Below are 11,987 nucleotides of genomic sequence, written 5' to 3' on the forward strand. Positions count from 1 at the left end.
GCCCGCCTGGCACCAGGAAACCCTACGTCCGTTTCCTGAGGGCATAGGCCTCATCCCCGACACCTCCCGCTTCCCGAGCCCGGGGTCTGGAGGATCTCACCCCGTCACCTTTGGACCTCCATGTTTTGTCTGTCCATGTGTTCCCCCCTCCCGGGGATTTAAACCTTGTCACGTCTCAGGATGGATTTCTCACTGATGGACTTTCGAACTGTGTCCTGACCTGCCTTTGGACCTGTTTGGATTTGGATGCTGTTTTTTGTCTCCCCCGTTCACTGTCTCACGGATTGTCACTATTATTTTGTGCACTATTAAACCCCTGTGTGTTCCCTTTTACCACGCCTCCTGTTTTCTCCAGCTCTTACCACATTGCATAGGGTCTACTACAAGACCTGACACGGATCTTAGTCCGTGTCTGTAACAGATCTGTCTTCTATATTCCTTCAAGAGTTACTATCCTCACACGTCTCATTTTACTCATTTTGTTTCACTGGTTCTATGCTTCTCAGTGTTTCAAGGACCTCACATTGTCCATTAGGTGACTTAGCCTTTTCAGTGGTATTCTTCTGTCTTTGGAATACTCTTCCTGACAGTATTAAAAACGCGCTATCTTTGATCTTTTTAAATCAACTTAAAACTTCATTGTTTTTGATGGCCTTTATCTTTTAACTTAATTTCATGTTTATACATTTTTCATGTATTTTACTGTACATTCTATTATGTATTTCCTTGATTATGCTCTGGATTGAAAAGCACACTATAAGAATAAAAGTTATTACGATTATATAATTAAAAATTATTTTTGCGTACAAAGCTCAATAAATGAAAAGTATTGACGTGCCTTCATATATTTGTAGTACAGGCACTTCTATCAGTAAAAAACATACACTGATGTACAAAAACATTAGACATCTAATATATCAGGAGTCAAAATATAAGTATGTAGTGAGCAGAAACATTCACACTTTTTATATCATAACAACTTTGACTATTATTAATAGAGTTCTTGGAAGAATCTTCACATTGAGCACAATCTTCAAAAATGTGATGACAACTCTACAAATTAAAAGTAATCTGAAATGCTATTTTAACTATTCCATCACACTTGCCAGTTTAATTTAGTAGTATGACCAATTAAATGTAGTATTTCAGTCCCCAAAATGATAAGCCAAAATACAAGGAGGTATTAAAATGCAAGTAATGCTATTGGTTCCAGTACTTAGTTGTTTCATTTTATTTTTTCTTAGTGTCTCATACTGTGTCTTAAACCTAATTCACAGAAGTTATGCTTATTGCTTTAAGGTTCACATTACCATTCGGTATCACATTGAAAATGTTGTCTTAATATAAACAATATACTGTACTGGAATTTAAAAACAAATTTAGAATTCACAATTGTTAAGATTGTGGAGGAATTAAGAGTACAACATATTCATAAAGTGAAACTAATTCCTGAAAACATTCTGTCTCTACTACATTAATGCCAGTATCATACAAACACAAGTCTGCATTTAGGTTAATATGAGAAATTCTTTGTGAAAGAAATTGACTTATCTTACCTGCCTGAAATGTTTTTTATTTCCTTGGCAGAACTTTCTTCTATGTGCCTATAAATTATTTGATTCCAAGAACCACCAGGAGACAAGGCATGTTCATTTGTCTGGCAGCGATGTCTTTGGTTCAGAACAGTGTTTCTTTGAAAAGCAAGTTCATCTGCATCATGTTGAGTCCAGTGTTAGACACACCTAGTTTCCGGGGGTGTCTGGTGTTAGACCCACCTCCATTGTAATAAAAAACACGTCTTCCTGAAACAGAGTATGAAGAGTTCAGCACACACTTGTCCAACAGGTTCATTTTTCTTTCATTTGCTTCCTCATATCTTCACTTTCAGCTTGGTAAACAAAAAAAAGGAATCTTCAGTTAATGAGTGTATCCCATTAAATGAGAAACAAATTCATTACTGTAGCCAGTAAAACAACAGAAGAGACTCATCATTTCCATTGGAAAGGTAGCACTACTGATCACAATTTAATCAAAAGATTTAATTAAAAAACTACACTATTTGAATCTATCAGAAGTTTAGGAACGATCTGTCAAATGTACAAATGTTGACAACTTGATACCCCATACTTTTGCTATATCAATCATCAAATCACAATTAAGCTGTAGGTGGTCAGAATCCAGATCATAGACCAGTGCAATGTAATTGCTGTCACATCTCACTTTAAAGAATCTTTCAGTACTTATCATGTGTTTTCAAACAGTTGAAATGAACCTGTTATATAATACATTTTTAAAAGATACTACAACACCGTGGTGGTAGTAGTAGGCATATCCAGGAAACTGAAGATGCATTTATGACATCACATTCTTCCTACCATCTCTGCTTCTTGAACAGTTTTCTCTCAAAACCGTTCAAAGGGGTTTTATGGTAGTAACAAATCAGATAATCGTTTTTGCGTAACTGCATTATACTGCTCAGTAGCACAGCATTTGCCATTTCCATAGGTGAAAATACTTGAAAACATAACAGGAGAGTGAAAATGTGCAAAGTATTTGCAGATGCACATTACAACCCATTCATTTTACCCCTCTCTGCTGTCAATACCTTCTTGGAGTTTCCTCCTTATTACATACAATGGGCACAAACATGTATTGTGACACTGTGCTATCTGCTGGTTTTCAAACCAAGCATGATGTATTGGTGAATTCTCCAATAAACTAACCAAATGTCAATTATAGTACATCCTGCACTACCAATTGGAAACTGTACTAATTACTGAAAATATAATGCCAGTGGTTGCTCTTTTTCAATGAGTGCTTGTAATCCCCAGTGTCTTCCAGCGATATATACAACTCTATTGTAACATTTTCCTGTAACAGCAAGGAATACTATTACACTTAGAATTAAGTGTTATTAAATATTTCTAATAATATTTCTGTTGCCTTGGCAAAGCAACTTGGGCCTCTGTGTAAAACAGAGGAAAGTAGCTAACAGGGTCACTTCTGATAAGAAACTTCTCCCAGGACTGCAAACCAGACCAGAACATTGTAAAGTTCTGTCCATTCTGAAACATTCTAATGATATGTGGTGCAGCTCAGCTCCAATCAGTCTGCTATTCGCTTCCTGCCAGGACAATGGGCAAGAGATCATGGTACTGTACATTACCTAAAGGATTGTCTTGCCTTGAGGGATCTGCAAGGTGGATACAGGAGATCAGGATTAAACATGATAACATCCTAACAAAACATCAATTGTGATGTCATACGTTAAATGCTAGCACCCACCTCAATTTCTGTGGTTAACTTACTGTATCCTCCTCTCTCTCCAACTGACCTGGCACACTGACTTATCCAATCTTGTGACTGCAATCAGGACTAAATTTTATTCCAGGATGCCAGGCAAAGAGAGTAAATCAGTAATAAACCCTCTCTCTGCACCGGGGCACTCCCAGCACAGAGCAAACAGCTGATGGAATTGGATCAGAGACAACTCTGCTCCACTCCTTCCAGCAAGAAGTTAAAACTCATCAAGAAATGTTTGGCCAATGGATCTTTTTGGCATTAAACATCTTTATTCAGATTATAATGATCGAGAGTTGAACTATCATTTCAAACTATCATCTTAGATAATTTCATAGTTTCAAAAAAACTGAAATTGCTACACTCCTCTTCGTAATTCAAACTGTAAAATTGGCAAAAGGAGCACATCTTTGGGCATGACAAATAGAGCATAAGAAGTACAGTAGTTTCTGTGGCATAAGAAAACCCAAAGAAAAACTCTTCCACTTCAATATTGTCCTTACAATATACAGTCTATATACAAGTATACTGTATATACAAATATACAATATTCACTTCATGTATATACTGTGCTTTGTAAATACAATATAATATGATATCATACCTTGAGGGCATTTGAATCATTGTATCATGGAATTGATACAGATGGAAAATCTGCTTGTAACCAGAGTGTTCTACATTTTTAAAGTAGGAGACGTTCAGTGAATATTGAGCTTTTCATCCTCTGCAAAGTTGATACCTGCTTCCAAGTGTTTACCCAGTCTTGAAATTTGACTTGTTGCGCTTCCTTTGCATTATTCAAATAATTTATTGTGACACTGTAATTGTGATAACGTAGAGAAGAATCTCCTTAAAGCAAACATGTTATAAAAATATTATTTTAAATTATGAAATATTTCTTGCAAAAAAAAGAATGCCTTTTGTACAAACTGACCACAACCTTACTGCTTGATGAGTCAAGTTCTTTAGTTAATGCTTCCAGGGCTTGTTAATGAGTGGGGCACTCATACTAGCATACTTAATGCGTTTTGATTTTGACAGTGCTACATTTAATGCCAAAATTACATTTGTGTTCACATTTCTGTTTCTTGTGCATCACTACATTTGTTTATACTTTAAACAACTTAATTCAAGTGACCACCAAGGGAAATATTTAATTTTAAATGAGATCAACAATTATCCAGACTGAGAGTTGTTGCAAACATGGAATTGTGTAGCTCAATCTAGAACTTTTGATCACAATCTGCAATTGAGATTTATCTTTAAGAAATTGTAGAACAAACAGAATTAGGAAGGTTTTTCAATGCATTTTAAAGGCACACTTCACATTGGAAATGACTGGAATTCTGCTGAAAGAGGCAAAAGAGTGTAAGGAGCCAAATGAGCCTATATCACTCCTCAGAATAAAACACAGACCACATTTTCAACCGTAAAACAATGCTTGAGAAATATGGCTTGAAAAAGTGTTCCCTAAAATGCGATTTCACAGTGTGACAGAATTGGGAGTAGGATAGCAGGATGGATGTTATATTTACTGAATTATGCACACAATGGGACAAACTTTTCTTAGGAATGATGTGTTTGTTTTATCTCTTTCATGTCTTCTAACCTTTCCTTTTTATGTCAAGATACCTTGCATTTAAAACACAGTCCATGTGACACATTAAATGTGTTTATGATTGCCTACCATTGTGATCTGCCTGACAGTCTTGTCCACTATTCACATCCTGGAGTTCTGGCCAGAAAGAAAACAAGTAAGCCTCAAAAAGTAAGCCTCAAACTGTGCAGATAGGTGGACTTATTTGTGTTCTGCTTCCCTTATTCTGTTTCTTTTTGCAGACCGCCAGTCTAAGAGCAGGCATAATGGAACATATGGCTCTGAGGCTATCAAGACAAGGAAGATGCTAGTAAGGCAAGGAAGGGACTGCCATGAAACAGGGAGTTGTTTTTTTACATCAGTACAGCTGACCTCATGGGAGGTACAGACAGCGACAGCATGGAAGGGAATCCAGGTGTGGGAGATGTTGCCGTTTTGATTTGAAGATTTTTTTGGAATGTGGCAAAGAACAGAGTAAGACTGTGCAACATTTTTCTTTTTTTTGGTACTATCATGCTATTTTTTGCATATACCTTGTCAATAACATCTTGTTTTATGTTCCTTTTTTGAAGCAGAGAGAGAGATAATTACTATATAATAATTGTTAGAGGAAGAAAACTGCACTGGTCTTGGGGTTCTTTAAAGGATCCTTTAAAATGGTTAGGTTGGCTAGTCTCCTATAGTACCTGCATATGGTCTACTATGATAATCACTCTTAATCTTTTACAAGCACTTATGTCTTTCATTTCTGACTTAAGTCAGAGATATCAATAACACAACATAAGGTCAAGAAGGGGGATTTGAAGAAATTCTCATTTAGGGTCATTAAATCATAATACTGCAAGTAGGTTACTATTGGTCTTGTCGGCAAGCATATCAGTAAAATATTAAATTATAAAAGTGAAATATCTGACCTTGCTTCCTCTAATACTGTGTAGGATTATTGCTGCATAAGAAATTATCAAATGTATGAGGAAAACAAGCATATTTTAAGAGAACGTTGTGTAGAAAAGACTTTGTTGGAAGAAAAATTTAAGTGGTGAATTTAAAACCATTGAAACAAGTTTCACATGCCTTGAAAAAGTGCTGAAGAATTCAAAAGTATTCTATAAAAAAAATTCCAACCAGAATTGTGCATTATATACCTGAGTTTTATTACCATCAAACCTGTGATTTCTACAAAATACAAAAAAATGCATGTCAGGTTAATTTAAAGTGACAGTTTAAAAAGCATTATTTGACTTTAATACTTTTACCTTACTATATTAAATATAATTTATTTAATGATATTCTGAAGTCTATTATTTTAGTAGAAACCAGTAAGTAAGACACCATTCTAATCTAGATATAATGAAGGCATGTATTGATATTTAAGTGTCAGATGTGGAAGAACAGGTCACAAGTGTCTTAACAAAGTAATGTTATATGTTAACATACTCTTATACAGTACCTTTTATGTCTTATATCTTTAGTTGGTATCTTTAGGACTGTTTACTGAAACCTTGGTGTTATTAGTGAGCCTGTGTTGTCACAAAAGCTCACTAAAGAACATCTCACAAACATAAAAGTGTTGTCTTATTGTTTATATAAAATAGATTTTGTCCACACTGACTCAAAAATAGAGTCAGAAGCTACAAGCTATTATTAGTATCTATAGTGACAAAACCGGAAGTTATTGAAAGCAGGTGTAGTAGACATAATTCTTTATGAGAATGGTTTTACACTTTTCAATTACTATTACACATTACTGTACTTGTGCTTAAGCAATATACTCCATAATTATACTTTAAGTAAAAGTAAAGCTGTGGCTCATGAGCAACATTACCAGCATGCCTTCTAAATGTGAATTTATTTTAATGTACATTTTTAAAGAGTTTCATTGTTACAAAAGAGGTTTTACTGATGGGTTATTTAAAAAAAATGTATTTGTTGTATTTAGGCCTATACTGTACATAAAGTGTTATTTTCTTAATTGAACACAAAAGTTTGAGATGGTGTGTTGGTTGATATCAAGTTATGTCAAATGGAATCTAGTCATGTTAACCATGACGTAAAACCGAGGTCCTGACTCTCTGTGGTCATTAAAAATCCCAGGGCGTTTCTCGAAAAGAGTAGGGGTGTAACCCCGGTGTCCTGGCCAAATTTCCCATTGGCCCTTACCAATCATGGCCTCCTAATAATCCCCATCTATGAATTGGCTTCATTACTCTGCTCTCCTCCCCACTGATAGCTGATGTGTGGTGAGTGTTCTGGCACACTATGGCTGCCGTCACATCATCCAAGTGGATGCTGCACATTGGTGGTGGTGGAGGGGGGTCCCCATTACCTGTAAAGCGCTTTGAGTGGAGTGTCCAGAAAAGCTATATAAGTGTAAGCAATTATTATTATTATTATAATTACATGATGTTCTCACCTGGCTTCCCCTTTTTAATATCTTTGGGTATCACAATGCAAGGCTTCTATCCAGATATTCTTTGTTCATCTTGTTGGTCAACGGTCAAGAGAAAACCTGGAAGATTTTTCTGTAGCATGAATGTCCTCCACAATTTGTCAGCATCCTCTGTTTCATCTCGATGTGTGTGAAATAATCAGTCCAAAAAAATCTGTACTTGAGTCAAACAAAAGAGGGTCATTCCTATTTTATTTTCAACATTTCTAAGTCCCATCTCCAATTGACTACATATAAGCTTCCTGCTGGAATGCACCTGACACATAGTACCAAATGACCATGTAGTCCACATAAGAGTAAATTATTTAATTTCCAATGACTTCACTCCACTGCTAAAGCCTCCCTAAACCCAACCATTAAATTCTCGTTGATACATGATGTTGCACTATGTAATCTGAAAGAAATAGACAACTGGAGCTTGACTTGAGCAGATAGAGGAAGTATGTCTGGGAAGGAGCAAAAAATGTCAGAACGAGGAAGAACAGCAAGAGCTGAACACTATTTTGAAACAAATCATGACTCACAGGGTTCTTCCTTAAACTGTTTGGAATAATAAAAAGACAACTGTAGGAGCTGGCTCTTCAGCTCTATTATTCATCAAAAGAGAAGGAAACAAAAATTGGAACAGCTGACAAACGAATACACAGACCCAGAAAATAATTTCAGAGACAACACATGAACCAATGAAATTTACACTCAGTTGTCTAAGAACCAATCAGAACCCCAAAAATAGTTAAATACTAAATAAATACTACATAGATTTGTATTTTAGTATTTAGTATAGTAAATGAAAAATTGAGAATGTGATTTATACATTTTAAATATATAAATATTTTGAAACAAGCAGTAAGTCTGGGAAGCTATTGGCTTATAGATTTCAAAGACAAAAGCGTCATATTTCTCACTAGCAGTACTGTCAAAGGATAATCAGATAAAGAAAAACCCACAGAAAATTAATGAAAAACGTTCTACGAACTGCTTTACATATTTGAAATCATCCCATCTGCAAAAAGACTAGGTTATTTGAAACTCGTGGGTGAGGAAAGAAAAAGGCTTGATTGTAATATCTTATGCCTGGTAGTCGTTCAGACAATTCAGTGTCTAGCAAAAGGAAAGTCCTCTAGAGATGCAGCATTAAATTATTTTTTTAATTTGCACTACAATTTAGGGAAACTGAGGAGGAAGCTGGGCTGGGAACCTGCTGTTTAAACTCACTAAAAATCCCCTTGAATGTGGGAGTTATAGATGTGATAACCACAGTCACAAAAAATTTGCATGTGTTCTATCTTGGCTATTAGAAGCAGTCAATCTGATATGCCAAGATGAAACAAGATTTGTTAAACACAGGCAGATAGCAGGCAATGTGAAAAAATGGTAGATATTGTCATGACCCAGGGTGTGTGTGGAAAGTCTAACATTTGTTGTTCACTTGTTGATTGCACTACTCAAGGCCTTATTCTGAAACCTTAAAACAGTGGATATTATTTAATTACCTGCATATTTTGTAGGAACAGGATTAACTTCAGCCATTTTAAAGGTTATTGGTACCACTCTGGTGATCAAAAATTCATTTAATAATGTGCAGGCTAAGGTTGGTGCCAATAAAAGTGTCTAAGAATCTAGATAAAATGCGTAAAACCTGGCAGTTAAGTTCTGGGAAAATGATTGTGTCAATCAACAGTCCTGGAACACACCATATACAGTACGGAAAAGAGGGTCAAATTACACAAGATAGAGGAGACAGAAACAGACAGAACATGAAGCCTGTACTAGATAAGAGTCTCTTTTTCATGATCATCTAAACAACCCAAATGGAGCTAAGTATTTGAATCTTGCTGACAGCTTGCTATTGTAAATCTTTTAGGGAACTTGAAGTTCCTGAGTAAAGAATGCTTTGTTTTAATACTGCCTCTCCTCCTTCGTGGATATCCTTATATCCTTATAAGGATAATAAGGAGATAGGCTCCCATTTATTCTGTGGCATCCAGTTTAGAGAGAGGGTGATTTAATTGTAGTTTGTATTCAATTTTAATTCAGAAGACAACTTATATCTTCTTTGGACCCTGTAAGCATTATTTAAGAGTCAAGTAGAGTCAAGACTCAAGAAACTCAAAAGAAGAATGCAGAGGTACAGTACCCAGATGCAGAAAAGAGAATTGTAAATAATGATTTGGACACCACCATGGACAGAGTGACGTGATTGCTCAACTAAACCATAACCTGGGGGAACAATCTGGTTAAACAAAATACTGTAATTGTGTCCGTGCCAGGTTTCAATAAAGCATTGAAAGTTGAAAGTTGAGCTTTTTGTTTGTGATGAAGTTGTTTAATAAGACTGCCTTTTTACAGATCGGATGTTTTGGATGATTTGGCCAGTCATGGTGATCTGGAGGGTTTGACGAGATTCAGAGTTTGTCCCCGATGTGGAAAGCAGTATAAAATGTTCAATTCTGCACAAGAGCGGGACATTTTAGTTATCTGGCACTGAAAAACAGGCACTGTAACACCACTTGAAGAGGTTGGAAGAAAATGTTGTCTAGAGCTTATTGATTCCAAAATCCCAATATCCTGGCAATACTCAAAGGCAGATTTGATAAGGAAATTATTCAATTTAAGATGTAGTAATTGTGAGAAGGTGTACCTTACAAGTATTGTAGTGGAGTCTGGGAGGATGCACCAAAACTGGGAAAAATCTGAAACCAGGAGATTACAGGTAGTTTGAAGAGCACCTCGAATCAGCAGCACAGCAGGTCAGCAGCAGAAATCAGAATAGCCGTGGTAGTCTGATTTGCAGAGAAAGGGCAATGAAAGTAAAAGTTTAGTGGTTACAAAAGAAGAAAAAACTACATGTACAGTATACAGATAACAAAATTAAAAATGAAACTGGTAAGAGGAGCAGCAGCAAAATGCATCTGGAAACTCCCTCAACTGGATCTAGAGGAGTTGTTGACTTATACTCAGTTGGATCAAGGTTAGATCCTATGGCTGACTGAAGGAGAAGAAAATGCACCTGTTAGGCATAGATCCACTGGTTTTAAAAGAATTGGCTTGAAGGGAATCCTGCAATGTGTACGTCTTCTGGTAATAAGACAAGGGGTAGCCAGGGAACATGCCAGGAACTGGAGCTGAGTAAGAGATTGCTCCTGGAATGTGGCCTGGGAAAAACAACTACTATATACATGTAAGGGCAGAAACTGAGTCCTCAGTAAGGGAAATAAGATAATCAATGATCCTGCAGGGTGTTACGGAGAGAGAAAATAAAACTTAGTAACCAATGACACAATAAGTTATGGTTATGATGAGATGAAAACTCAAGAGAAGAGAGAACCTAGTGAAGCTCGGGGGGTCTGGTTCTTGAGGTAGCACGAATCTACAGCTTGGCTTTGGATTATAGTTTCCTGGAGCATCAACGCCCCAGGTCTGTGTAAGAAGAAATTGAGCTGCTGGTTAGATAAAACGCTACAAAGAAAATTTGCACAGTTGGAACATAGCTTTGATACTGCAAGTTGCCAATGATTACTGACAGGTGGACATTTGCCGTGGTGCTCACTCAGTGAAGATTGACTTTGCACATTTATATTGGCTATGTCTGTTTTATCTTTGTGGTTTTATACCTACTGTTTGAATAAAAGCCAGGTACCAACTGTAGCCAGGTAATTGTTTTGTTTGTTTTTGGAAGACTTTCCTGTGTATCATTTACAGCCTTGTGAAATTCCTGGATTAAGGCCAAAGATGCAAGCCGTTAGAAGTAACGGCAATTCACTAGGAAAATGGAATACTTAAATTCAGAACTCTAGCTTTAACTGAAAAATTATTTTAAAAAATGAAATAAAGAACATCTGGCTTGCCTATGTGCCATAGTAAGTGGGGTGAAGACGTTGCTTTTGTTTATTGCTTTTGTTTGATCTCAACTTCATCTTTCAGACATCTTCCAGTCCCAAGAAGCCACACAGAAAAGAGCCAAATGCTTATCATGTGACACAGTGGGTTTGCAATGTTTTTTGAGCTCCAGAGGGTGACATTGCCATTGCTACAGATGCAGAAGTAGGATGTGAGAGGTTGGAGAAAGTGGGACCTTGTTAGCATGTACCAATGAGAAAATGTTAGTTTTTCTGTTACCAGCAGGTACCAGATAGAGTAGCTCTATTTTAGATATAAATTGTAACCAAGTAATTCTCAAACATTAAAAAATGAAAATGAAATGGTTAAATTTGATCCTATTTTTCTGTATCTTTTAAATCACGTAGAATAGAATTTCTTGTTTCTTTGTTATTGTATAGTTTATTTATTGCACTTCATTTCATTTATGCACATATCATTTTTAAGGAAGAAAACAGAGAAATAGTAAGCAATATATTTTTTAAAACATTACTTAAACTTTAATTAATTAGTATCGAAAGTTTATTGATAGTTACACAAATAAATGTAATTTTTAATAGGATTATGTGTTTTCCCTGCATTCTTCTCACCCTGCTTTCCCATATTATTTTAAGGGCACTTGTTTTCCCTAAAACCACGAATTAAAGGGAGCAGGGCCTTGAAAATATAAGGCTATAAGAGAAATATACAGTAGTGCTATAGTGGTTGAGTAGCTCAAATATTTAGAGTATTAGCAGCCTGGGAATACCTGTCACCCGTCAT

General features: G+C 36.1%; 1 protein-coding gene across 1 annotated transcript in view; it reads right to left on the minus strand.

Moving 5' to 3' along the window:
* LOC148839686 (adhesion G protein-coupled receptor F5-like) overlaps window positions 1-1,761 on the minus strand; it is a 52,015-nt gene extending 50,254 nt beyond the window's left edge. Inside the window, exon 1 of the mRNA XM_088933551.1 lies at window positions 1,557-1,761. The gene's annotated coding sequence lies outside the window, so the exon portion shown is untranslated. The remainder of the gene's footprint in view (window positions 1-1,556) is intronic.
* Window positions 1,762-11,987: the final 10,226 nt, after the last annotated feature.

Source organism: Atractosteus spatula, chromosome 2 (genome assembly GCF_055471065.1).
Source record: "Atractosteus spatula isolate fAtrSpa1 chromosome 2, fAtrSpa1.hap1, whole genome shotgun sequence".
Lineage (NCBI taxonomy): Eukaryota > Metazoa > Chordata > Actinopteri > Semionotiformes > Lepisosteidae > Atractosteus > Atractosteus spatula.